Below are 25,267 nucleotides of genomic sequence, written 5' to 3'. Positions count from 1 at the left end.
TCATCCGATTATAAATCAGTTTGACTGCTCTTCATCCTTTTATAAAGCAGTTTGACTGCTCTTCATCCTCTTTTAAATCAGTTTGACTGATCTTCGTCCTCTTATAAAACAGTTTGACTACTCTTCATCGTTTTATAAAGCAGTTTGACTGCTCTTCATCCTCTTATAAAGCAGTGTGACTGCTCTTCATCCTCATATAAACCAGTTTGACTGCGCTTCATCCTCCTATAGAACAGTTTGACTGCTCTTCATCCTCTTATAAAGCAGTTTGACTGCTCTTCATCCTCTTATAAATCAGTTTGACTGCTCTTCGTCCGATTATAAATCAGTTTGACTGCGGTTCATCCGCTTATAAAACAGTTTGACTGCTCTTCATCCTTTTATAAATCAGTTTGACTGCTCTTCGTCCGATTATAAATCAGTTTGACTGCTCTTCGTCCGATTATAAATCAGTTTGACTGCTGTTCGTCCGCTTATAAAACAGTTTGACTGCTCTTCGTCCTCTTATAAAACAGTTTGACTGCTCTTCATCCTTTTATAAAGCAGTTTGACTGCTCTTCATCCTCTTATAAATCAGTTTGACTGCTCTTCATCCGATTGTAATTCAGTTTGACTGCTCTTCGTCCTCTTATAACACAGTTTGACTGCTCTTCATCCTCCTATAAAGCAGTTTGACTGCTCTTCATCCTCCTATAAACCAGTCTGACTGCGCTTCATCGTCCTATAGAACAGTTTGACTGCTCTTCGTTGGATTATAAATCAGTTTGACTGCTCTTCATCCTCTTATAAAATAGTTTGACTGCTCTTCATCCTCCTATAAACCAGTTTGACTGCGCTTCATCCTCGTATAGAACAGTTTGACTGCTCTTCATCCTTTTATAAAGCGGTTTGACTGCTCTTCATCCTCTTGTAAAACAGGTTGACTGCTCTTCAACCTCTTGTAAAACAGTCTGACTGCTCTACATCCTCGTATAAAACAGTTTGACTGGTCTTCATCCTTTTATAAAGCAGGTTGACTGCTCTTCATCCTCTTATAAATCAATTTGACTGCTCTTCATCATCTTATAAAACCGTTTGACTGCTCTACGTCCGATTACAAATCAGTTTGACTGCTCTTCGTCCGATTATAAATCAGTTTGACTGCTGTTCGTCCGCTTATAAAACAGTTTGACTGCTTTTCGTCCTCTTATTAAACAGTTTGACTACTCTTCATCCTTTTATAAAGCAGTTTGACTGCTCTTCATCCTCTTATAAATCAGTTTGACTGCTCTTCACCCTCTTATAAAACCGTTTGACTGCTCTTCGTCCTCTTATAAAACAGTTTGACTGCTCTTCATCCTTTTATAAAGCAGTTTGACTGCTCTTCATCCTCTTATAAATCAGTTTGACTGCTCTTCATCCGATTGTAATTCAGTTTGACTGCTCTTCGTCCTCCTATAGAAGAGTTTGACTGCTCTTCGTCCGATCATTGACTGCTCTTCGTCCGATTATATATCAGTTTGACTGCTCTTCAGCCTTTTATAAAGCAGTTTGACTGCTCTTCATCCTCTTATAAATCAGTTTGACTGCTCTTCATCCTCTTATAAATCAGTTTGACTGCTCTTCAACCTCTTATAAAACAGTTGGACTGCTCTTCATCGTTTTCTAAGGCAGTTTGACTGCTCTTCATCCTCCTATAAAGCAGTTTGACTGCTCTTCTACCTCCTATAAACCAGTTTGACTGCGCTTCATCCTCCTATAGAACAGTTTGACTGCTCTTCGTCGGATTATAAATCAGTTTGACTGCTCTTCATCCTCTTATAAAATAGTTTGACTGCTCTTCATCCTCCTATAAACCAGTTTGACTGCGCTTCATCCTCGTATAGAACAGTTTGACTGCTCTTCATCCTTTTATAAAGCAGTTTGACTGCTCTTCATCCTCTTATAAATCAATTTGACTGCTCTTCATCCTCTTATAAAACCGTTTGACTGCTCTTCGTCCGATTATAAATCAGTTTGACTGCTCTTCGTCCGATTATAAATCAGTTTGACTGCTCTTCGTCCTCTTATAAAACAGTTTGACTGCTCTTCATCCTTTTCTAAAGCAGTTTGACTGCTCTTCATCCTCTTATAAATCTGTTTGACTGCTCTTCATCCGATTATAAATAATTTTGACTGCTCTTCGTCCTTTTATAAAACAGTAGACTGCTCTTCATCCTTTTATAAAGCGGTTTGACTGCTCTTCGTCCTCTTATAAAACAGTTTGACTGCTCTTCATCCTCTTGTAAAACAGGTTGACTGCTCTTCGTCCGATTATAAATTAGTTTGACTGCTCTTCATCCTCTTATAAATCAGTTTGACTGCTCTTCGTCCGCTTATAAAACAGTTTGACTGCTCTTCATTCTCTTGTAAAACAGTCTGACTGCTCTACATCTCGTATAAAACAGTTTGACTGCTCTTCATCCTTTTATAAAGCAGTTTGACTGCTCTTCATCCTCTTATAAATCAATTTGACTGCTCTTCATCCTCTTATAAAATAGTTTGAGTGCTCTTCATCCTCCTATAAACCAGTTTGACTACGCTTCATCCTCGTATAGAACAGTTTGACTGCTCTTCATCCTTTTATAAAGCGGTTTGACTGCTCTTCATCCTCTTGTAAAACAGGTTGACTGCTCTTCAACCTCTTGTAAAACAGTCTGACTGCTCTACATCCTCGTATAAAACAGTTTGACTGGTCTTCATCCTTTTATAAAGCAGTTTGACTGCTCTTCATCCTCTTATAAATCAATTTGACTGCTCTTCATCCTCTTATAAAACCGTTTGACTGCTCTTCGTCCGATTACAAATCAGTTTGACTGCTCTTCACCCTCTTATAAAACCGTTTGACTGCTCTTCGTCCTCTTATAAAACAGTTTGACTGCTCTTCATCCTTTTATAAAGCAGTTTGACTGCTCTTCATCCTCTTATAAATCAGTTTGACTGCTCTTCATCCGATTGTAATTCAGTTTGACTGCTCTTCGTCCTCCTATAGAATAATTTGACTGCTCTTCGTCCGATCATTGACTGCTCTTCGTCCGATTATATATCAGTTTGACTGCTCTTCAGCCTTTTATAAAGCAGTTTGACTGCTCTTCATCCTTTTATAAATCAGTTTGACTGCTCTTCAACCTCTTATAAAACAGTTGGACTGCTCTTCATCGTTTTATAAGGCAGTTTGACTGCTCTTCATCCTCCTATAAAGCAGTTTGACTGCTCCTCGACCTCCTATAAACCAGTTTGACTGCGCTTCATCCTCCTATAGAACAGTTTGACTGCTCTTCGTCGGATTATAAATCAGTTTGAGTGCTCTTCATTCTCTTATAAAATAGTTTGACTGCTCTTCATCCTCCTATAAACCAGTTTGACTGCGCTTCATCCTCGTATAGAACAGTTTGACTGCTCTTCATCCTTTTATAAAGCAGTTTGCCTGCTCTTCATCCTCTTATAAATCAATTTGACTGCTCTTCATCCTCTTATAAAACCGTTTGACTGCTCTTCGTCCGATTATAAATCAGTTTGACTGCTCTTCGTCCGATTATAAATCAGTTTGACTGCTCTTCGTCCTCTTATAAAACAGTTTGACTGCTCTTCATCCTTTTCTAAAGCAGTTTGACTGCTCTTCATCCTCTTATAAATCTGTTTGACTGCTCTTCATCCGATTATAAATAATTTTGACTGCTCTTCGTCCTTTTATAAAACAGTAGACTGCTCTTCATCCTTTTATAAAGCGGTTTGACTGCTCTTCATCCTCTTATAAAACAGTTTGACTGCTCTTCATCCTCTTGTAAAACAGGTTGACTGCTCTTCGTCCGATTATAAATCAGTTTGACTGCTCTTCATCCTCTTATAAATCAGTTTGACTGCTCTTCGTCCGCTTATAAAACAGTTTGACTGCTCTTCATTCTCTTGTAAAACAGTCTGACTGCTCTACATCTCGTATAAAACAGTTTGACTGCTCTTCATCCTTTTATAAAGCAGTTTGACTGCTCTTCATCCTCTTATAAATCAATTTGACTGCTCTTCATCCTCTTATAAAACCGTTTGACTGCTCTTCGTCTGATTATAAATCAGTTTGACTGCTCTTCGTCCGATTATAAATCAGTTTGACTGCTGTTCGTCCGCTTATAAAACAGTTTGACTGCTCTTCGTCCTCTTATAAAAACGTTTGACTGCTCTTTATCCTTTTATAAAGCAGTTTGACTGCTCTTCATCCTCTTATAAAATAGTTTGACTGCTCTTCATCCTCCTATAAACCAGTTTGACTGCGCTTCGTCTGATTATAAAGCAGTTTGACTGCTCTTCGTCCGATTATAAATCAGTTTGACTGCGGTTCATCCGCTTATAAAACAGTTTGACTGCTCTTCATCCTTTTATAAATCAGTTTGACTGCTCTTCGTCCGATTATAAATCAGTTTGACTGCTGTTCGTCCGCTTATAAAACAGTATGACTGCTCTTCGTCCTCTTATAAAACAGTTTGACTGCTCTTCATCCTTTTATAAAGCAGTTTGACTGCTCTTCATCCTCTTATAAATCAGTTTGACTGCTCTTCATCCGATTGTAATTCAGTTTGACTGCTCTTCGTCCTCTTATAATACAGTTTGACTGCTCTTCATCCTTTTATAAAGCAGTTAGACTGCTCTTCATTCTCTTATAAAACAGTTTGACTGCTCTTCATCCTCTTGTAAAAAAGGTTGACTGCTCTTCATCCTCTTGTAAACCAGTCTGACTGCTCTACATCCTCGTGTAAAACAGTTTGACTGCGCTTCATCCTCCTATAGAAGAGTTTGACTGCTCTTCGTCCGATCATTGACTGCTCTTCGTCCGATTATATATCAGTTTGACTGCTCTTCAGCCTTTTATAAAGCAGTTTGACTGCTCTTCATCCTCTTATAAATCAGTTTGACTGCTCTTCATCCTCTTATAAATCAGTTTGACTGCTCTTCGTCCTCTTATAAAACAGTTGGACTGCTCTTCATCGTTTTATAAGGCAGTTTGACTGCTCTTCATCCTCCTATAAAGCAGTTTGAGTGCTCCTCATCCTCCTATAAACCAGTTTGACTGCGCTTCATCCTCCTATAGAACAGTTTGACTGCTCTTCGTCGGATTATAAATCAGTTTGACTGCTCTTCATCCTCTTATAAAATAGTTTGACTGCTCTTCATCCTCCTATAAACCAGTTTGACTGCGCTTCATCCTCGTATAGAACAGTTTGACTGCTCTTCATCCTTTTATAAAGCGGTTTGACTACTCTTCATCCTTTTATAAAGCAGTTTGACTGCTTTTCATCCTCTTATAAATCAGTTTGACTGCTCTTCACCCTCTTATAAAACCGTTTGACTGCTCTTCGTCCTCTTATAAAAAAGTTTGACTGCTCTTCATCCTTTTATAAAGCAGTTTGACTGCTCTTCATCCTCTTATAAATCAGTTTGACTGCTCTTCATCCGATTGTAATTCAGTTTGACTGCTCTTCGTCCTCCTAGAGAAGAGTTTGACTGCTCTTCGTCCGATCATTGACTGCTCTTCGTCCGATTATATATCAGTTTGACTGCTCTTCAGCCTTTTATAAAGCAGTTTGACTGCTCTTCATCCTCTTATAAATCAGTTTGACTGCTCTTCATCCTCTTATAAATCAGTTTGACTGCTCTTCAACCTCTTATAAAACAGTTGGACTGCTCTTCATCGTTTTATAAGGCAGTTTGACTGCTCTTCGACCTCCTATAAACCAGTTTGACTGCACTTCATCCTCCTATAGAACAGTTTGACTGCTCTTCGTCGGATTATAAATCAGTTTGACTGCTGTTCGTCCGCTTATAAAACAGTTTGACTGCTCTTCGTCGGATTATAAATCAGTTTGACTGCTGTTCGTCCGCTTATAAAACAGTTTGACTGCTCTTCGTCCTCTTAATAAACAGTTTGACTGCTCTTCATCCTTTTATAAAGCAGTTTGACTGCTCTTCATCCTCTTATAAATCAGTTTGACTGCTCTTCATCCGATTATAATTCAGTTTGACTGCTCTTCGTCCTCCTATATAACAGTTTGACTGCTCTTCGTCCGATTATTGACTGCTGTTCATTCGATTATAAATCAGTTTGACTGCTCTTCGTCCTCTTATAAAACAGTTTGACTGCTCTTCATCCTTTTATAAAGCAGTTTGACTGCTCTTCATCCTCTTATAAATCTGTTTGACTGCTCTTCATCCGATTATAAATCATTTTGACTGCTCTTCGTCCTCTTATAAAACTGTTTGACTGCTCTTCGTCCGCTTATAAAACAGTTTGACTGCTCTTCATCCTTTTATAAAGCAGTTTGACTGCTCTTCATCCTCTTATAAATCAGTTTGACTGCTCTTCATCCTCTTATAAAACAGTTTGACTGGTCTTCAACCTCTTGTAAAACAGGTTGACTGCTATTCATCCTCTTGTAAACCAGTCTGACTGCTCTATATCCTCGTGTAAAACAGTTTGACTGCGCTTCATCCTCCTTTATAACAGTTTGACTGCTCTTCGTCCGATTATTGACTGCTCTTCATCCGATTATAAATCAGTTTGACTGCTCTTCATCCTTTTGTAAAGCAGTTTGACTGCTCTTCATCCTCCTATAAAGCAGTTTGACTGCTCTTCATCCTCCTATAAACCAGTTTGACTACGCTTCATCGTCCTATAGAACAGTTTGACTGCGTTTCGTCCTATTATAAATCAGTTTGACTGCTCTTCATCCTCTTATAAAACCGTTTGACTGATCTTCGTCCGATTATAAATCAGTTTGACTGCTCTTCGTCCGATTATAAATCAGTTTGACTGCTCTTCATCCTCTTATAAATCAATTTGACTGCTCTTCATCCTCTTATAAATCAGTTTGACTGCTCTTCATCCGATTATAATTCAGTTTGACTGCTCTTCGTCCTCCTATATAACAGTTTGACTGCTCTTCGTCCGATTATTGACTGCTGTTCATCCGATTATAAATCAGTTTGACTGCTCTTCATCCTCTTATAAAGCAGTTTGACTGCTCTTCATCCTCTTTTAAATCAGTTTGACTGCTCTTCGTCCTCTTATAAAACAGTTTGACTACTCTTCATCGTTTTATAAAGCAGTTTGACTGCTCTTCATCCTCTTATAAAGCAGTTTGACTGCTCTTCATCCTCATATAAACCAGTTTGACTGCGCTTCATCCTCCTATAGAACAGTTTGACTGCTCTTCATCCTCTTATAAAGCAGTTTGACTGCTCTTCATCCTCTTATAAATCAGTTTGACTGCTCTTCGTCCGATTATAAATCAGTTTGACTGCGGTTCATCCGCTTATAAAACAGTTTGACTGCTCTTCATCCTTTTATAAATCAGTTTGACTGCTCTTCGTCCGATTATAAATCAGTTTGACTGCTCTTCGTCCGATTATAAATCAGTTTGACTGCTGTTCGTCCGCTTATAAAACAGTTTGACTGCTCTTCGTCCTCTTATAAAACAGTTTGACTGCTCTTCATCCTTTTATAAAGCAGTTTGACTGCTCTTCATCCTCTTATAAATCAGTTTGACTGCTCTTCATCCGATTGTAATTCAGTTTGACTGCTCTTCGTCCTCTTATAATACAGTTTGACTGCTCTTCATCCTCCTATAAAGCAGTTTGACTGCTCTTCATCCTCCTATAAACCAGTCTGACTGCGCTTCATCGTCCTATAGAACAGTTTGACTGCTCTTCGTCGGATTATAAATCAGTTTGACTGCTCTTCATCCTCTTATAAAATAGTTTGACTGCTCTTCATCCTCCTATAAACCAGTTTGACTGCGCTTCATCCTCGTATAGAACAGTTTGACTGCTCTTCATCCTTTTATAAAGCGGTTTGACTGCTCTTCATCCTCTTGTAAAACAGGTTGACTGCTCTTCAACCTCTTGTAAAACAGTCTGACTGCTCTACATCCTCGTATAAAACAGTTTGACTGGTCTTCATCCTTTTATAAAGCAGTTTGACTGCTCTTCATCCTCTTATAAATCAATTTGACTGCTCTTCATCCTCTTATAAAACCGTTTGACTGCTCTACGTCCGATTACAAATCAGTTTGACTGCTCTTCGTCCGATTATAAATCAGTTTGACTGCTGTTCGTCCGCTTATAAAACAGTTTGACTGCTCTTCGTCCTCTTATTAAACAGTTTGACTACTCTTCATCCTTTTATAAAGCAGTTTGACTGCTCTTCATCCTCTTATAAATCAGTTTGACTGCTCTTCACCCTCTTATAAAACCGTTTGACTGCTCTTCGTCCTCTTATAAAACAGTTTGACTGCTCTTCATCCTTTTATAAAGCAGTTTGACTGCTCTTCATCCTCTTATAAATCAGTTTGACTGCTCTTCATCCGATTGTAATTCAGTTTGACTGCTCTTCGTCCTCCTATAGAAGAGTTTGACTGCTCTTCGTCCGATCATTGACTGCTCTTCGTCCGATTATATATCAGTTTGACTGCTCTTCAGCCTTTTATAAAGCAGTTTGACTGCTCTTCATCCTCTTATAAATCAGTTTGACTGCTCTTCATCCTCTTATAAATCAGTTTGACTGCTCTTCAACCTCTTATAAAACAGTTGGACTGCTCTTCATCGTTTTATAAGGCAGTTTGACTGCTCTTCATCCTCCTATAAAGCAGTTTGACTGCTCTTCGACCTCCTATAAACCAGTTTGACTGCGCTTCATCCTCCTATAGAACAGTTTGACTGCTCTTCGTCGGATTATAAATCAGTTTGACTGCTCTTCATCCTCTTATAAAATAGTTTGACTGCTCTTCATCCTCCTATAAACCAGTTTGACTGCGCTTCATCCTCGTATAGAACAGTTTGACTGCTCTTCATCCTTTTATAAAGCAGTTTGACTGCTCTTCATCCTCTTATAAATCAATTTGACTGCTCTTCATCCTCTTATAAAACCGTTTGACTGCTCTTCGTCCGATTATAAATCAGTTTGACTGCTCTTCGTCCGATAATAAATCAGTTTGACTGCTCTTCGTCCTCTTATAAAACAGTTTGACTGCTCTTCATCCTTTTCTAAAGCAGTTTGACTGCTCTTCATCCTCTTATAAATCTGTTTGACTGCTCTTCATCCGATTATAAATAATTTTGACTGCTCTTCGTCCTTTTATAAAACAGTAGACTGCTCTTCATCCTTTTATAAAGCGGTTTGACTGCTCTTCGTCCTCTTATAAAACAGTTTGACTGCTCTTCATCCTCTTGTAAAACAGGTTGACTGCTCTTCGTCCGATTATAAATCAGTTTGACTGCTCTTCATCCTCTTATAAATCAGTTTGACTGCTCTTCGTCCGCTTATAAAACAGTTTGACTGCTCTTCATTCTCTTGTAAAACAGTCTGACTGCTCTACATCTCGTATAAAACAGTTTGACTGCTCTTCATCCTTTTATAAAGCAGTTTGACTGCTCTTCATCCTCTTATAAATCAATTTGACTGCTCTTCATCCTCTTATAAAACCGTTTGACTGCTCTTCGTCCGATTATAAATCAGTTTGACTGCTCTTCGTCCGATTATAAATCAGTTTGACTGCTGTTCGTCCGCTTATAAAACAGTTTGACTGCTCTTCGTCCTCTCATAAAACAGTTTGACTGCTCTTCATCCTTTTATAAAGCAGTTTGACTGCTCTTCATCCTCTTATAAATCAGTTTGACTGCTCTTCATCCGATTGTAATTCAGTTTGACTGCTCTTCGTCCTCTTATAATACAGTTTGACTGCTCTTCATCCTTTTCTAAAGCAGTTTGACTGCTCTTCATCCTCTTATAAATCAATTTGACTGCTCTTCATCCTCTTATAAAACCGTTTGACTGCTCTACGTCCGATTACAAATCAGTTTGACTGCTCTTCGTCCGATTATAAATCAGTTTGACTGCTGTTCGTCCGCTTATAAAACAGTTTGACTGCTCTTCGTCCTCTTATTAAACAGTTTGACTACATTTCATCCTTTTATAAAGCAGTTTGACTGCTCTTCATCCTCTTATAAATCAGTTTGACTGCTCTTCACCCTCTTATAAAACCGTTTGACTGCTCTTCGTCCTCTTATAAAACAGTTTGACTGCTCTTCATCCTTTTATAAAGCAGTTTGACTGCTCTTCATCCTCTTATAAATCAGTTTGACTGCTCTTCATCCGATTGTAATTCAGTTTGACTGCTCTTCGTCCTCCTATAGAAGAGTTTGACTGCTCTTCGTCCGATCATTGACTGCTCTTCGTCCGATTATATATCAGTTTGACTGCTCTTCGTCCGATTATAAATCAGTTTGACTGCTGTTCGTCCGCTTATAAAACAGTTTGACTGCTCTTCGTCCTCTCATAAAACAGTTTGACTGCTCTTCATCCTTTTATAAAGCAGTTTGACTGCTCTTCATCCTCTTATAAATCAGTTTGACTGCTCTTCATCCGATTGTAATTCAGTTTGACTGCTCTTCGTCCTCTTATAATACGGTTTGACTGCTCTTCATCCTTTTCTAAAGCAGTTTGACTGCTCTTCATCCTCTTATAAATCAATTTGACTGCTCTTCATCCTCTTATAAAACCGTTTGACTGCTCTACGTCCGATTACAAATCAGTTTGACTGCTCTTCGTCCGATTATAAATCAGTTTGACTGCTGTTCGTCCGCTTATAAAACAGTTTGACTGCTCTTCGTCCTCTTATTAAACAGTTTGACTACTTTTCATCCTTTTATAAAGCAGTTTGACTGCTCTTCATCCTCTTATAAATCAGTTTGACTGCTCTTCACCCTCTTATAAAACCGTTTGACTGCTCTTCGTCCTCTTATAAAACAGTTTGACTGCTCTTCATCCTTTTATAAAGCAGTTTGACTGCTCTTCATCCTCTTATAAATCAGTTTGACTGCTCTTCATCCGATTGTAATTCAGTTTGACTGCTCTTCGTCCTCCTATAGAAGAGTTTGACTGCTCTTCGTCCGATCATTGACTGCTCTTCGTCCGATTATATATCAGTTTGACTGCTCTTCAGCCTTTTATAAAGCAGTTTGACTGCTCTTCATCCTCTTATAAATCAGTTTGACTGCTCTTCATCCTCTTATAAATCAGTTTGACTGCTCTTCAACCTCTTATAAAACAGTTGGACTGCTCTTCATCGTTTTATAAGGCAGTTTGACTGCTCTTCATCCTCCTATAAAGCAGTTTGACTGCTCTTCGACCTCCTATAAACCAGTTTGACTGCGCTTCATCCTCCTGTAGAACAGTTTGACTGCTCTTCGTCGGATTATAAATCAGTTTGACTGCTCTTCATCCTCTTATAAAATAGTTTGACTGCTCTTCATCCTCCTATAAACCAGTTTGACTGCGCTTCATCCTCGTATAGAACAGTTTGACTGCTCTTCATCCTTTTATAAAGCAGTTTGACTGCTCTTCATCCTCTTATAAATCAATTTGACTGCTCTTCATCCTCTTATAAAACCGTTTGACTGCTCTTCGTCCGATTATAAATCAGTTTGACTGCTCTTCGTCCGATTATAAATCAGTTTGACTGCTCTTCGTCCTCTTATAAAACAGTTTGACTGCTCTTCATCCTTTTCTAAAGCAGTTTGACTGCTCTTCATCCTCTTATAAATCTGTTTGACTGCTCTTCATCCGATTATAAATAATTTTGACTGCTCTTCGTCCTTTTATAAAACAGTAGACTGCTCTTCATCCTTTTATAAAGCGGTTTGACTGCTCTTCGTCCTCTTATAAAACAGTTTGACTGCTCTTCATCCTCTTGTAAAACAGGTTGACTGCTCTTCGTCCGATTATAAATCAGTTTGACTGCTCTTCGTCCGATTATAAATCAGTTTGACTGCTCTTCGTCCGATTATAAATCAGTTTGACTGCTGTTCGTCCGCTTATAAAACAGTTTGACTGCTCTTCGTCCTCTCATAAAACAGTTTGACTGCTCTTCATCCTTTTATAAAGCAGTTTGACTGCTCTTCATCCTCTTATAAATCAGTTTGACTGCTCTTCATCCGATTGTAATTCAGTTTGACTGCTCTTCGTCCTCTTATAATACAGTTTGACTGCTCTTCATCCTTTTATAAAGCAGTTAGACTGCTCTTCATTCTCTTATAAAACAGTTTGACTGCTCTTCATCCTCCTATAGAACAGTTTGACTGCTCTTCGTCGGATTATAAATCAGTTTGACTGCTCTTCATCCTCTTATAAAATAGTTTGACTGCTCTTCATCCTCCTATAAACCAGTTTGACTGCGCTTCATCCTCATATAGAACAGTTTGACTGCTCTTCATCCTTTTATAAAGCGGTTTGACTGCTCTTCATCCTCTTGTAAAACAGGTTGACTGCTCTTCAACCTCTTGTAAAACAGTCTGACTGCTCTACATCATCGTATAAAACAGTTCGACTGGTCTTCATCCTTTTATAAAGCAGTTTGATTGCTCTTCATCCTCATATAAATCAATTTGACTGCTCTTCATCCTCTTATAAAACCGTTTGACTGCTCTTCGTCCGATTACAAATCAGTTTGACTGCTCTTCGTCCGATTATAAATCAGTTTGACTGCTGTTCGTCCGCTTATAAAACCGTTTGACTGCTCTTCGTCCTCTTATTAAACAGTTTGACTACTCTTCATCCTTTTATAAAACAGTTTGACTGCTCTTCATCCTCTTATAAATCAGTTTGACTGCTCTTCATCCGATTATAATTCAGTTTGACTGCTCTTCGTCCTCCTATATAACAGTTTGACTGCTCTTCGTCCGATTATTGACTGCTGTTCATCCGATTATAAATCAGTTTGACTGCTCTTCATCCTTTTATAAAGCAGTTTGACTGCTCTTCATCCTCTTTTAAATCAGTTTGACTGCTCTTCATCCTCTTATAAATCAGTTTGACTGCTCTTCGTCCTCTTATAAAACAGTTTGACTGCTCTTCATCGTTTTATAAAGCAGTTTGACTGCTCTTCATCCTCTTATAAAGCAGTTTGACTGCTCTTCATCCTCATATAAACCAGTTTGACTGCGCTTCATCCTCCTAAAGAACAGTTTGACTGCTCTTCATCCTCTTATAAAGCAGTTTGACTGCTCTTCATCCTCTTATAAATCAGTTTGACTGCTCTTCGTCCGATTATAAATCAGTTTGACTGCGGTTCATCCGCTTATAAAACAGTTTGACTGCTCTTCATCCTTTTATAAATCGGTTTGACTGCTCTTCGTCCGATTATAAATCAGTTTGACTGCTCTTCGTCCGATTATAAATCAGTTTGACTGCTGTTCGTCCGCTTATAAAACAGTTTGACTGCTCTTCGTCCTCTTATAAAACAGTTTGACTGCTCTTCATCCTTTTATAAAGCAGTTTGACTGCTCTTCATCCTCTTATAAATCAGTTTGACTGCTCTTCATCCGATTGTAATTCAGTTTGACTGCTCTTCGTCCTCTTATAATACAGTTTGACTGCTCTTCATCCTTTTATAAAGCAGTTAGACTGCTCTTCATTCTCTTATAAAACAGTTTGACTGCTCTTCATCCTCTTGTAAAAAAGGTTGACTGCTCTTCATCCTCTTGTAAACCAGTCTGAATGCTCTACATCCTCGTGTAAAACAGTTTGACTGCGCTTCATCCTCCTATAGAAGAGTTTGACTGCTCTTCGTCCGATCATTGACTGCTCTTCGTCCGATTATATATCAGTTTGACTGCTCTTCAGCCTTTTATAAAGCAGTTTGACTGCTCTTCATTCTCTTATAAATCAGTTTGACTGCTCTTCGTCGGATTATAAAACAGTTGGACTGCTCTTCATCGTTTTATAAGGCAGTTTGACTGCTCTTCATCCTCCTATAAAGCAGTTTGACTGCTCCTCATCCTCCTATAAACCAGTTTGACTGCGCTTCATCCTCCTATAGAACAGTTTGACTGCTCTTCGTCGGATTATAAATCAGTTTGACTGCTCTTCATCCTCTTGTAAAATAGTTTGACTGCTCTTCATCCTCCTATAAACCAGTTTGACTGCGCTTCATCCTCGTATAGAACAGTTTGACTGCTCTTCATCCTTTTATAAAGCGGTTTGACTGCTCTTCATCCTCTTGTAAAACAGGTTGACTGCTCTTCAACCTCTTGTAAAACAGTCTGACTGCTCTACATCCTCGTATAAAACAGTTTGACTGGTCTTCATCCTTTTATAAAGCAGTTTGACTGCTCTTCATCCTCTTATAAATCAGTTTGACTGCTCTTCGTCCGATTATAAATCAGTTTGACTGCGGTTCATCCGCTTATAAAACAGTTTGACTGCTCTTCATCCTTTTATAAATCGGTTTGACTGCTCTTCGTCCGATTATAAATCAGTTTGACTGCTCTTCGTCCGATTATAAATCAGTTTGACTGCTGTTCGTCCGCTTATAAAACAGTTTGACTGCTCTTCGTCCTCTTATAAAACAGTTTGACTGCTCTTCATCCTTTTATAAAGCAGTTTGACTGCTCTTCATCCTCTTATAAATCAGTTTGACTGCTCTTCATCCGATTGTAATTCAGTTTGACTGCTCTTCGTCCTCTTATAATACAGTTTGACTGCTCTTCATCCTTTTATAAAGCAGTTAGACTGCTCTTCATTCTCTTATAAAACAGTTTGACTGCTCTTCATCCTCTTGTAAAAAAGGTTGACTGCTCTTCATCCTCTTGTAAACCAGTCTGAATGCTCTACATCCTCGTGTAAAACAGTTTGACTGCGCTTCATCCTCCTATAGAAGAGTTTGACTGCTCTTCGTCCGATCATTGACTGCTCTTCGTCCGATTATATATCAGTTTGACTGCTCTTCAGCCTTTTATAAAGCAGTTTGACTGCTCTTCATTCTCTTATAAATCAGTTTGACTGCTCTTCGTCGGATTATAAAACAGTTGGACTGCTCTTCATCGTTTTATAAGGCAGTTTGACTGCTCTTCATCCTCCTATAAAGCAGTTTGACTGCTCCTCATCCTCCTATAAACCAGTTTGACTGCGCTTCATCCTCCTATAGAACAGTTTGACTGCTCTTCGTCGGATTATAAATCAGTTTGACTGCTCTTCATCCTCTTATAAAATAGTTTGACTGCTCTTCATCCTCCTATAAACCAGTTTGACTGCGCTTCATCCTCGTATAGAACAGTTTGACTGCTCTTCATCCTTTTATAAAGCGGTTTGACTGCTCTTCATCCTCTTGTAAAACAGGTTGACTGCTCTTCAACCTCTTGTAAAACAGTCTGACTGCTCTACATCCTCGTATAAAACAGTTTGACTGGTCTTCATCCTTTTATAAAGCAGTTTGACTGCTCTTCATCCTCTTATAAATCAGTTTGACTGCTCTTCGTCCGATTATAAATCAGTTTGACTGCGGTTCATCCGCTTATAAAACAGTTTGACTGCTCTTCATCCTTTTATAAATCGGTTTGACTGCTCTTCGTCCGATTATAAATCAGTTTGACTGCTCTTCGTCCGATTATAAATCAGTTTGACTGCTGTTCGTCCGCTTATAAAACAGTTTGACTGCTCTTCGTCCTCTTATAAAACAGTTTGACTGCTCTTCATCCTTTTATAAAGCAGTTTGACTGCTCTTCATCCTCTTATAAATCAGTTTGACTGCTCTTCATCCGATTGTAATTCAGTTTGACTGCTCTTCGTCCTCTTATAATACAGTTTGACTGCTCTTCATCCTTTTATAAAGCAGTTAGACTGCTCTTCATTCTCTTATAAAACAGTTTGACTGCTCTTCATCCTCTTGTAAAAAAGGTTGACTGCTCTTCATCCTCTTGTAAACCAGTCTGAATGCTCTACATCCTCGTGTAAAACAGTTTGACTGCGCTTCCTCCTCCTATAGAAGAGTTTGACTGCTCTTCGTCCGATCATTGACTGCTCTTCGTCCGATTATATATCAGTTTGACTGCTCTTCAGCCTTTTATAAAGCAGTTTGACTGCTCTTCATCTTCTTATAAATCAGTTTGACTGCTCTTCGTCCTCTTATAAAACAGTTGGACTGCTCTTCATCGTTTTATAAGGCAGTTTGACTGCTCTTCATCCTCCTATAAAGCAGTTTGACTGCTCCTCATCCTCCTATAAACCAGTTTGACTGCGCTTCATCCTCCTATAGAACAGTTTGACTGCTCTTCGTCGGATTATAAATCAGTTTGACTGCTCTTCATCCTCTTATAAAATAGTTTGACTGCTCTTCATCCTCCTATAAACCAGTTTAACTGCGCTTCATCCTCGTATAGAACAGTTTGACTGCTCTTCATCCTTTTATAAAGCGGTTTGACTGCTCTTCATCCTCTTGTAAAACAGGTTGACTGCTCATCAACCTCTTGTAAAACAGTCCTACTGCTCTACATCCTCGTATAAAACAGTTTGACTGGTCTTCATCCTTTTATAAAGCAGTTTGACTGCTCTTCATCCTCTTATAAATCAATTTGACTGCTCTTCATCCTCTTATAAAACCGTTTGACTGCTCTTCGTCCGATTACAAATCAGTTTGACTGCTCTTCGTCCGATTATAAATCAGTTTGACTGCTGTTCGTCCGCTTATAAAACAGTTTGACTGCTCTTCGTCCTCTTATTAAACAGTTTGACTACTCTTCATCCTTTTATAAAGCAGTTTGACTGCTCTTCATCCTCTTATAAATCAGTTTGACTGCTCTTCACCCTCTTATAAAACCGTTTGACTGCTCTTCGTCCTCTTATAAATCAGTTTGACTGCTCTTCATCCGATTGTAATTCAGTTTGACTGCTCTTCGTCCTCTTATAATACAGTTTGACTGCTCTTCATCCTTTTATAAAGCAGTTAGACTGCTCTTCATTCTCTTATAAAACAGTTTGACTGCTCTTCATCCTCTTGTAAAAAAGGTTGACTGCTCTTCATCCTCTTGTAAACCAGTCTGAATGCTCTACATCCTCGTGTAAAACAGTTTGACTGCGCTTCATCCTCCTATAGAAGAGTTTGACTGCTCTTCGTCCGATCATTGACTGCTCTTCGTCCGATTATATATCAGTTTGACTGCTCTTCAGCCTTTTATAAAGCAGTTTGACTGCTCTTCATTCTCTTATAAATCAGTTTGACTGCTCTTCGTCGGATTATAAAACAGTTGGACTGCTCTTCATCGTTTTATAAGGCAGTTTGACTGCTCTTCATCCTCCTATAAAGCAGTTTGACTGCTCCTCATCCTCCTATAAACCAGTTTGACTGCGCTTCATCCTCCTATAGAACAGTTTGACTGCTCTTCGTCGGATTATAAATCAGTTTGACTGCTCTTCATCCTCTTATAAAATAGTTTGACTGCTCTTCATCCTCCTATAAACCAGTTTGACTGCGCTTCATCCTCGTATAGAACAGTTTGACTGCTCTTCATCCTTTTATAAAGCGGTTTGACTGCTCTTCATCCTCTTGTAAAACAGGTTGACTGCTCTTCAACCTCTTGTAAAACAGTCTGACTGCTCTACATCCTCGTATAAAACAGTTTGACTGGTCTTCATCCTTTTATAAAGCAGTTTGACTGCTCTTCATCCTCTTATAAATCAGTTTGACTGCTCTTCGTCCGATTATAAATCAGTTTGACTGCGGTTCATCCGCTTATAAAACAGTTTGACTGCTCTTCATCCTTTTATAAATCGGTTTGACTGCTCTTCGTCCGATTATAAATCAGTTTGACTGCTCTTCGTCCGATTATAAATCAGTTTGACTGCTGTTCGTCCGCTTATAAAACAGTTTGACTGCTCTTCGTCCTCTTATAAAACAGTTTGACTGCTCTTCATCCTTTTATAAAGCAGTTTGACTGCTCTTCATCCTCTTATAAATCAGTTTGACTGCTCTTCATCCGATTGTAATTCAGTTTGACTGCTCTTCGTCCTCTTATAATACAGTTTGACTGCTCTTCATCCTTTTATAAAGCAGTTAGACTGCTCTTCATTCTCTTATAAAACAGTTTGACTGCTCTTCATCCTCTTGTAAAAAAGGTTGACTGCTCTTCATCCTCTTGTAAACCAGTCTGAATGCTCTACATCCTCGTGTAAAACAGTTTGACTGCGCTTCCTCCTCCTATAGAAGAGTTTGACTGCTCTTCGTCCGATCATTGACTGCTCTTCGTCCGATTATATATCAGTTTGACTGCTCTTCAGCCTTTTATAAAGCAGTTTGACTGCTCTTCATCTTCTTATAAATCAGTTTGACTGCTCTTCGTCCTCTTATAAAACAGTTGGACTGCTCTTCATCGTTTTATAAGGCAGTTTGACTGCTCTTCATCCTCCTATAAAGCAGTTTGACTGCTCCTCATCCTCCTATAAACCAGTTTGACTGCGCTTCATCCTCCTATAGAACAGTTTGACTGCTCTTCGTCGGATTATAAATCAGTTTGACTGCTCTTCATCCTCTTATAAAATAGTTTGACTGCTCTTCATCCTCCTATAAACCAGTTTAACTGCGCTTCATCCTCGTATAGAACAGTTTGACTGCTCTTCATCCTTTTATAAAGCGGTTTGACTGCTCTTCATCCTCTTGTAAAACAGGTTGACTGCTCATCAACCTCTTGTAAAACAGTCCTACTGCTCTACATCCTCGTATAAAACAGTTTGACTGGTCTTCATCCTTTTATAAAGCAGTTTGACTGCTCTTCATCCTCTTATAAATCAATTTGACTGCTCTTCATCCTCTTATAAAACCGTTTGACTGCTCTTCGTCCGATTACAAATCAGTTTGACTGCTCTTCGTCCGATTATAAATCAGTTTGACTGCTGTTCGTCCGCTTATAAAACAGTTTGACTGCTCTTCGTCCTCTTATTAAACAGTTTGACTACTCTTCATCCTTTTATAAAGCAGTTTGACTGCTCTTCATCCTCTTATAAATCAGTTTGACTGCTCTTCACCCTCTTATAAAACCGTTTGACTGCTCTTCGTCCTCTTATAAAACAGTTTGACTGCTCTTCATCCTTTTATAAAGCAGTTTGACTGCTCTTCATCCTCTTATAAATCAGTTTGACTGCTCTTCATCCGATTGTAATTCAGTTTGACTGCTCTTCGTCCTCTTATAATACAGTTTGACTGCTCTTCATCCTTTTATAAAGCAGTTAGACTGCTCTTCATTCTCTTATAAAACAGTTTGACTGCTCTTCATCCTCTTGTAAAAAAGGTTGACTGCTCTTCATCCTCTTGTAAACCAGTCTGAATGCTCTACATCCTCGTGTAAAACAGTTTGACTGCGCTTCATCCTCCTATAGAAGAGTTTGACTGCTCTTCGTCCGATCATTGACTGCTCTTCGTCCGATTATATATCAGTTTGACTGCTCTTCAGCCTTTTATAAAGCAGTTTGACTGCTCTTCATTCTCTTATAAATCAGTTTGACTGCTCTTCGTCGGATTATAAAACAGTTGGACTGCTCTTCATCGTTTTATAAGGCAGTTTGACTGCTCTTCATCCTCCTATAAAGCAGTTTGACTGCTCCTCATCCTCCTATAAACCAGTTTGACTGCGCTTCATCCTCCTATAGAACAGTTTGACTGCTCTTCGTCGGATTATAAATCAGTTTGACTGCTCTTCATCCTCTTGTAAAATAGTTTGACTGCTCTTCATCCTCCTATAAACCAGTTTGACTGCGCTTCATCCTCGTATAGAACAGTTTGACTGCTCTTCATCCTTTTATAAAGCGGTTTGACTGCTCTTCATCCTCTTGTAAAACAGGTTGACTGCTCTTCAACCTCTTGTAAAACAGTCTGACTGCTCTACATCCTCGTATAAAACAGTTTGACTGGTCTTCATCCTTTTATAAAGCAGTTTGACTGCTCTTCATCCTCTTATAAATCAGTTTGACTGCTCTTCGTCCGATTATAAATCAGTTTGACTGCGGTTCATCCGCTTATAAAACAGTTTGACTGCTCTTCATCCTTTTATAAATCGGTTTGACTGCTCTTCGTCCGATTATAAATCAGTTTGACTGCTCTTCGTCCGATTATAAATCAGTTTGACTGCTGTTCGTCCGCTTATAAAACAGTTTGACTGCTCTTCGTCCTCTTATAAAACAGTTTGACTGCTCTTCATCCTTTTATAAAGCAGTTTGACTGCTCTTCATCCTCTTATAAATCAGTTTGACTGCTCTTCATCCGATTGTAATTCAGTTTGACTGCTCTTCGTCCTCTTATAATACAGTTTGACTGCTCTTCATCCTTTTATAAAGCAGTTAGACTGCTCTTCATTCTCTTATAAAACAGTTTGACTGCTCTTCATCCTCTTGTAAAAAAGGTTGACTGCTCTTCATCCTCTTGTAAACCAGTCTGAATGCTCTACATCCTCGTGTAAAACAGTTTGACTGCGCTTCCTCCTCCTATAGAAGAGTTTGACTGCTCTTCGTCCGATCATTGACTGCTCTTCGTCCGATTATATATCAGTTTGACTGCTCTTCAGCCTTTTATAAAGCAGTTTGACTGCTCTTCATCTTCTTATAAATCAGTTTGACTGCTCTTCGTCCTCTTATAAAACAGTTGGACTGCTCTTCATCGTTTTATAAGGCAGTTTGACTGCTCTTCATCCTCCTATAAAGCAGTTTGACTGCTCCTCATCCTCCTATAAACCAGTTTGACTGCGCTTCATCCTCCTATAGAACAGTTTGACTGCTCTTCGTCGGATTATAAATCAGTTTGACTGCTCTTCATCCTCTTATAAAATAGTTTGACTGCTCTTCATCCTCCTATAAACCAGTTTAACTGCGCTTCATCCTCGTATAGAACAGTTTGACTGCTCTTCATCCTTTTATAAAGCGGTTTGACTGCTCTTCATCCTCTTGTAAAACAGGTTGACTGCTCATCAACCTCTTGTAAAACAGTCCTACTGCTCTACATCCTCTTATAAAACAGTTTGACTGGTCTTCATCCTTTTATAAAGCAGTTTGACTGCTTTTCATCCTCTTATAAATCAATTTGACTGCTCTTCATCCTCTTATAAAACCGTTTGACTGCTCTTCGTCCGATTACAAATCAGTTTGACTGCTCTTCGTCCGATTATAAATCAGTTTGACTGCTGTTCGTCCGCTTATAAAACAGTTTGACTGCTCTTCGTCCTCTTATTAAACAGTTTGACTACTCTTCATCCTTTTATAAAGCAGTTTGACTGCTCTTCATCCTCTTATAAATCAGTTTGACTGCTCTTCACCCTCTTATAAAACCGTTTGACTGCTCTTCGTCCTCTTATAAATCAGTTTGACTGCTCTTCATCCGATTGTAATTCAGTTTGACTGCTCTTCGTCCTCTTATAATACAGTTTGACTGCTCTTCATCCTTTTATAAAGCAGTTAGACTGCTCTTCATTCTCTTATAAAACAGTTTGACTGCTCTTCATCCTCTTGTAAAAAAGGTTGACTGCTCTTCATCCTCTTGTAAACCAGTCTGAATGCTCTACATCCTCGTGTAAAACAGTTTGACTGCGCTTCATCCTCCTATAGAAGAGTTTGACTGCTCTTCGTCCGATCATTGACTGCTCTTCGTCCGATTATATATCAGTTTGACTGCTCTTCAGCCTTTTATAAAGCAGTTTGACTGCTCTTCATTCTCTTATAAATCAGTTTGACTGCTCTTCGTCGGATTATAAAACAGTTGGACTGCTCTTCATCGTTTTATAAGGCAGTTTGACTGCTCTTCATCCTCCTATAAAGCAGTTTGACTGCTCCTCATCCTCCTATAAACCAGTTTGACTGCGCTTCATCCTCCTATAGAACAGTTTGACTGCTCTTCGTCGGATTATAAATCAGTTTGACTGCTCTTCATCCTCTTATAAAATAGTTTGACTGCTCTTCATCCTCCTATAAACCAGTTTGACTGCGCTTCATCCTCGTATAGAACAGTTTGACTGCTCTTCATCCTTTTATAAAGCGGTTTGACTGCTCTTCATCCTCTTGTAAAACAGGTTGACTGCTCTTCAACCTCTTGTAAAACAGTCTGACTGCTCTACATCCTCGTATAAAACAGTTTGACTGGTCTTCATCCTTTTATAAAGCAGTTTGACTGCTCTTCATCCTCTTATAAATCAGTTTGACTGCTCTTCGTCCGATTATAAATCAGTTTGACTGCGGTTCATCCGCTTATAAAACAGTTTGACTGCTCTTCATCCTTTTATAAATCGGTTTGACTGCTCTTCGTCCGATTATAAATCAGTTTGACTGCTCTTCGTCCGATTATAAATCAGTTTGACTGCTGTTCGTCCGCTTATAAAACAGTTTGACTGCTCTTCGTCCTCTTATAAAACAGTTTGACTGCTCTTCATCCTTTTATAAAGCAGTTTGACTGCTCTTCATCCTCTTATAAATCAGTTTGACTGCTCTTCATCCGATTGTAATTCAGTTTGACTGCTCTTCGTCCTCTTATAATACAGTTTGACTGCTCTTCATCCTTTTATAAAGCAGTTAGACTGCTCTTCATTCTCTTATAAAACAGTTTGACTGCTCTTCATCCTCTTGTAAAAAAGGTTGACTGCTCTTCATCCTCTTGTAAACCAGTCTGAATGCTCTACATCCTCGTGTAAAACAGTTTGACTGCGCTTCCTCCTCCTATAGAAGAGTTTGACTGCTCTTCGTCCGATCATTGACTGCTCTTCGTCCGATTATATATCAGTTTGACTGCTCTTCAGCCTTTTATAAAGCAGTTTGACTGCTCTTCATCTTCTTATAAATCAGTTTGACTGCTCTTCGTCCTCTTATAAAACAGTTGGACTGCTCTTCATCGTTTTATAAGGCAGTTTGACTGCTCTTCATCCTCCTATAAAGCAGTTTGACTGCTCCTCATCCTCCTATAAACCAGTTTGACTGCGCTTCATCCTCCTATAGAACAGTTTGACTGCTCTTCGTCGGATTATAAATCAGTTTGACTGCTCTTCATCCTCTTATAAAATAGTTTGACTGCTCTTCATCCTCCTATAAACCAGTTTAACTGCGCTTCATCCTCGTATAGAACAGTTTGACTGCTCTTCATCCTTTTATAAAGCGGTTTGACTGCTCTTCATCCTCTTGTAAAACAGGTTGACTGCTCATCAACCTCTTGTAAAACAGTCCTACTGCTCTACATCCTCGTATAAAACAGTTTGACTGGTCTTCATCCTTTTATAAAGCAGTTTGACTGCTCTTCATCCTCTTATAAATCAATTTGACTGCTCTTCATCCTCTTATAAAACCGTTTGACTGCTCTTCGTCCGATTACAAATCAGTTTGACTGCTCTTCGTCCGATTATAAATCAGTTTGACTGCTGTTCGTCCGCTTATAAAACAGTTTGACTGCTCTTCGTCCTCTTATTAAACAGTTTGACTACTCTTCATCCTTTTATAAAGCAGTTTGACTGCTCTTCATCCTCTTATAAATCAGTTTGACTGCTCTTCACCCTCTTATAAAACCGTTTGACTGCTCTTCGTCCTCTTATAAAACAGTTTGACTGCTCTTCATCCTTTTATAAAGCAGTTTGACTGCTCTTCATCCTCTTATAAATCAGTTTGACTGCTCTTCATCCGATTGTAATTCAGTTTGACTGCTCTTCGTCCTCCTATAGAAGAGTTTGACTGCTCTTCGTCCGATCATTGACTGCTCTTCGTCCGATTATATATCAGTTTGACTGCTCTTCAGCCTTTTATAAAGCAGTTTGACTGCTCTTCATCCACTTATAAATCAGTTTGACTGCTCTTCATCCTCTTATAAATCAGTTTGACTGTTCTTCAACCTCTTATAAAACAGTTGGACTGCTCTTCATCGTTTTATAAGGCAGTTTGACTGCTCTTCATCCTCCTATAAAGCAGTTTGACTGCTCTTCGACCTCCTATAAACCAGTTTGACTGCGCTTCATCCTCCTATAGAACAGTTTGACTGCTCTTCGTCGGATTATAAATCAGTTTGACTGCTCTTCATCCTCTTATAAAATAGTTTGATTGCTCTTCATCCTCCTATAAACCAGTTTGACTGCGCTTCATCCTCGTATAGAACAGTTTGACTGCTCTTCATCCTTTTATAAAGCAGTTTGACTGCTCTTCATCCTCTTATAAATCAATTTGACTGCTCTTCATCCTCTTATAAAACCGTTTGACTGCTCTTCGTCCGATTATAAATCAGTTTGACTGCGGTTCATCCGCTTATAAAACAGTTTGACTGCTCTTCATCCTTTTATAAATCGGTTTGACTGCTCTTCGTCCGATTATAAATCAGTTTGACTGCTCTTCGTCCGATTATAAATCAGTTTGACTGCTCTTCGTCCGATTATAAATCAGTTTGACTGCTCTTCGTCCTCTTATAAAACAGTTTGACTGCTCTTCATCCTTTTATAAAGCAGTTTGACTGCTCTTCATCCTCTTATAAATCAGTTTGACTGCTCTTCATCCGATTGTAATTCAGTTTGACTGCTCTTCGTCCTCTTATAATACAGTTTGACTGCTCTTCATCCTTTTATAAAGCAGTTAGACTGCTCTTCATTCTCTTATAAAACAGTTTGACTGCTCTTCATCCTCTTGTAAAAAAGGTTGACTGCTCTTCATCCTCTTGTAAACCAGTCTGAATGCTCTACATCCTCGTGTAAAACAGTTTGACTGCGCTTCATCCTCCTATAGAAGAGTTTGACTGCTCTTCGTCCGATCATTGACTGCTCTTCGTCCGATTATATATCAGTTTGACTGCTCTTCAGCCTTTTATAAAGCAGTTTGACTGCTCTTCATCCTCTTATAAATCAGTTTGACTGCTCTTCGTCCTCTTATAAAACAGTTGGACTGCTCTTCATCGTTTTATAAGGCAGTTTGACTGCTCTTCATCCTCCTATAAAGCAGTTTGACTGCTCCTCATCCTCCTATAAACCAGTTTGACTGCGCTTCATCCTCCTATAGAACAGTTTGACTGCTCTTCGTCGGATTATAAATCAGTTTGACTGCTCTTCATCCTCTTATAAAATAGTTTGACTGCTCTTCATCCTCCTATAAACCAGTTTGACTGCGCTTCATCCTCGTATAGAACAGTTTGACTGCTCTTCATCCTTTTATAAAGCGGTTTGACTGCTCTTCATCCTCTTGTAAAACAGGTTGACTGCTCATCAACCTCTTGTAAAACAGTCTGACTGCTCTACATCCTCGTATAAAACAGTTTGACTGGTCTTCATCCTTTTATAAAGCAGTTTGACTGCTCTTCATCCTCTTATAAATCAATTTGACTGCTCTTCATCCTCTTATAAAACCATTTGACTGCTCTTCGTCCGATTACAAATCAGTTTGACTGCTCTTCGTCCGATTATAAATCAGTTTGACTGCTCTTCGTCCTCTTATTAAACAGTT

Source organism: Lampris incognitus, chromosome 12 (assembly GCF_029633865.1).
Source record: "Lampris incognitus isolate fLamInc1 chromosome 12, fLamInc1.hap2, whole genome shotgun sequence".
Lineage (NCBI taxonomy): Eukaryota > Metazoa > Chordata > Actinopteri > Lampriformes > Lampridae > Lampris > Lampris incognitus.
Note: the sequence above shows the minus strand (reverse complement) of the source record.